This window comes from Ictalurus furcatus, chromosome 25 (genome assembly GCF_023375685.1).
Source record: "Ictalurus furcatus strain D&B chromosome 25, Billie_1.0, whole genome shotgun sequence".
Taxonomy (NCBI): Eukaryota; Metazoa; Chordata; class Actinopteri; order Siluriformes; family Ictaluridae; genus Ictalurus; species Ictalurus furcatus.
In genome coordinates, this window is record NC_071279.1 from 7,801,056 (window position 1) to 7,805,440 (window position 4,385).

Here is a 4,385-nt window from a genome sequence, read left to right on the forward strand (position 1 = left end):
AATGGCAGAAAAACTACACAGGAGACAGGCCCAAGTGTACAAATATACGGTCTGTAGGCTGGAGTTCCATTTTCAGCCTTCAGAACAGGACTCGATTACAGCATTGCCGAAAGGAAGGGACACGCATGACAGAAAATAACTCGAAAGCTTCCTAAGGGCCATGCAGCCACAAAAGGAAGAGACAGAGAGATTAGGTCTTTGGGTCTTTGTGAAGTAGAAGCTGTAGGGAGACTCATTCTCACACTGAATTTCGGAAATGCACGGACCACTAAGCATTGCTGGATATTGAATTTTTGCGGTAGAAATGTAAACAGAGACACGTGCTGTTTGCCATAATCACAGCTGAAATACTGACAGTATACAAAAGCATGCTCTATAAATACACAGACTGTCAGGAAAGGAGTCAGAGGAAGGACTACGACGGAAGGGAACAGACACTCTGCAGATCCAGCGTCTGAAAGTGGGGGTGAGAAAGAAGAGGAGACAAAAGGAGTGTCTTGAGTCAGCATATTTGCTGATACAAACTAATATGCCTACAGCTCCTACGCTGAGCTGAAACTGGATATGAGGTTCCTCAATGCATCCTATATGCACAATGGAACAACATTAAACCAAAGATGTGTAATAGTGAGAGAAAGGGCAAGAAGAGAAAAGCAGCAAGCTCTGTAAAGGTATTATCATTGTAGCAGGTTGAACAATATTCACCTGAGTCATGGTTAGTCCTGTAATGCTTAGTGAGAGCAAGCATAGATGTGACACAGGGGTATGAAAGTGTGTGTGTAGTGTCGGTTTTCACACTGTTCACATGTGCTGTGCTCCAAATCACAATCGTGCATGGAGAATGCAACGTGACTCACCTTATTTATTGGGTTTATTTATTTATTTATTTATTATTCTGGTGCTATAATGCGTAGCAGATATTATGTGCAGCAGTGGACCTCTTCTGTGTCCCACAATGTTCCTCTGCCACTCATGGTAGATGTGTGTTGTGGAAACTAATGATGTCATTGGCAAGAACACATGCGCAGGTTCCTGAAGAAGTGCGGACCCGAGTTCAAGTTGCGTTCACGTTCACGAGAATCACGGCTCAGTTCCAGTGCAACCGAACTTAGACGAGCTCCTACAGGTAGTTTCGGGTTTGGTACCACGGTGCGCTTCCCGGTCCACGTGACAGCTTTCACATTACCGATTTTTCATGCAAACCGTGCTCTGTTTTGGACTAAACTGCCAATGTGAAAGCTCCCTAAGCTGAAAAAACCCCAAAACAAAACAGTACTGTAAGTTCACCGCAGCAACTTATTGGCTTATTGAAAAGAGGTGATTTTTCACCTGCATTGAGCACAGAGCTGCTCGGGAATGAGCTGCCGAGTGTGAAACCAAAATGTTTAATGTTGTGCAAGTCTTGAAGTTACAGTACTATAGAACATCCTGTACCATCAATCCCATCCAGAATCCTGTTACACAGAATAGCGTTTGTGTGAGACAGCAACAGAGAGAGTGAACGTGTGTGAGAGTCTTATATAACACTGTGAGTCAGCCATATCCTCTTTAAACAACTGTAGTTCAGGGTTGTGCTTACTCGGTATTAACTATGCATACACCTTAATATTTCAAACCAGCACATATCTAAACACACCTCCTTTTATAAATATGTTCATCTCAGGATACTGACTAGCTGAATAGCTTGGCATGCCTACAGGATCAATACAATAACCGCTCAGTTCATTTGAAGCAATCAACTAGAATAGCATACAGTAAAGGCACCTAAACAACTAGTGAATCACCGGAATGTGAATATAATTTAACTGTATTTTATTAAAACCAGAACACAAATATGTTTTGGCAGTTAAAAACACGAGCTCAGGTTATTCAGTCCCTCAGGATTTTGAGATTTTGCGATCACAGATATTAATGCAAAATCAAGCAAACTCCACATTATTTGGAAGAGCTTGCAATTTTTTTTTAATTACCTCAGATTTTCTACAGATTTGGGCCAAGGTGCATCACGTGACATCATCACAATGTGCAATCAGCCAAAGCCCTCTTCGATTCACATAAAAAAAAATCAAAAATCACTGCAAAAAAAAGCGTTAGTTAAAGTAGTAAACGACATACTACTAGCCTCTGATCAGGGTTGTCTCGCTGCTTGTGTTACTTGACCTTAGTGCAGTTTATGATACTATAGATCATACTATTCTCCTTGATAGATTAGAAAATGTTGTTGGCATTAAGGGAACAGTCCTATCCTGGCTCAGGTCTTATTTGACCGATCGTTATCAGTTCGTAGACGTAAATGGAGACTTCTCCACGCATATCGAGGTTAAATTTGTTTTTCCACAAGGATCTGTTTTAGGCCCACTGCTTTTTACTTTATATATGCTACCTCTAGGTCAAATTATTCGTAAACATGGAATTAGCTTCCACTGTTATGCTGATGATACACAGTTGTATGTTTCAGCGAAGCCAGAGGACAGACAGCAGCTTAATAAAGTTGAGGAATGTGTAAAGGACATTAGACGTTGGATGCTAACTAACTTCCTTTTACTTAATTCTGATAAGACAGAAATACTTGTATTAGGACCACGTTTAGCTAGAAGTAAGCTTTCTGATCACATAGTAACTCTGGATTTTCTTTCTGTTTCATCATGTACAGTAGTAAAAGACCTTGGAGTGATTATTGACTCCAGTCTATCATTTGATGCTCATGTAGATAATATTACTAGGATAGCCTTCTTTCATCTCAGAAATATTTCTAAGATGAGAAATATAATGTCACTAAATGATGCAGAAATATTAGTTCATGCTTTCGTCACCTCTAGACTAGATTACTGTAATGCCTTACTGTCTAGATGTTCCAGTAGGAGCATAAACAAACTCCAGTTAGTCCAGAATGCAGCTGCTAGAATCCTAACTAGAACCAGAAGATACGACCACATCACCCCGATCTTATCAACACTGGATTGGCTCCCAGTGAAATCTCACATTGATTATAAAATACTATTATTAACTTATAAAGCACTAAACATTCTCGCACCACAGTATCTAAGCGATCTTTTGGTTTTCTATGATCCGCCATGCCTACTTAGATCAAAAGATGCAGGCTATCTGATGGTACCTCGAATAGCGAAGGCTACAGCAGGGGGAAGAGCTTTCTCTTATAGAGCCCCACAGTTATGGAACAGTCTTCCAATTAGTGTTCGGGACTCCGACACAGTCTCAGTGTTTAAGTCTAGGCTTAAAACGTATTTGTTTACTCAAGCCTACCATGACTAGACTTTCTTTTACGCTAAGCACAGTCCTAATAATCTTTTCTCTTCCTCTCTCCTTCTGTCGAGCCACACATGATTTTATGGAGATACTAGAGATCCTGATCCTTTCTGCTCTCCGGACCTGCCTGATCCGTTTCGGATGTCCTACCTCTGGATGGAGCTCTCATCTACTCCGATTCCAGATTGCTGGGACTACGGCTGCTTCTACGGCCAAACAGACTTCATATAAAACCATAATGAACTTTTTCACACTATTTTCACTTGAATTGAATTGAACTTGAATTGAACTGAAATTCTTCCTCTCATCTTGTGACATCACACATCTTACACTGTACTGAAAGAATGAAGAATAATTGTACGGTGTAAAACTATGCTATATACTGCTTGTATGTCGGAAATAGAATCCATTGTAGACCTATTTGAAGCTGCTTAGAACCCACTGTAAAACTCTTCAGTCTGACTGAAGATTTCTTAATGGGGATCTCTAAACTACTAAAGGCACTATAACACGATAAGTGGCAGCAAGTGGGTGGCAGTTCTGCCCACCTCTCACCCTCTTAACGCCCAAAAACTGATGCCATTGCCTCATGTCCCTACCTCCAGTGTCACCAAACAGAACAACAGATGTAGTACATGGATAATGGAAGCAGAAACCTCACCCATTAAGGGATAAAAAGTAACTGGACAACTGGCTGCTGAACTGCTCAATGGCCAGGTGTGTTATTCTCTCATTATTTCACATACAAGTAAGCAGATAAAATGTCTAGAGCTGATCTCAAGTGTGGCATTTATTTCATTTATTATTATTTCATTTAAACTCCATTATACTGAGGTAGACATCTAAATTGAACAAATCTTTGTCAATGTCCAAATATTTATTGACCTGGCTGTATATTATAGACCTCCAGCAAAATGACTATGGCGTAATGCTGAGAAAGTCAAGCTGATTAAACTGAACACACTACTGTCCTGTATGGCTACTGGTTGAGTCTCCACGCACCACTGAGTCCTCTCACTCGGCTGGAGGGAAATGAGGTAGGATTTATTATTCAAGATAATTGAGTTCCTATTAAAGGCGCTGCTGACCTGAATTCATCTGACTGGTTAAAAATTAAA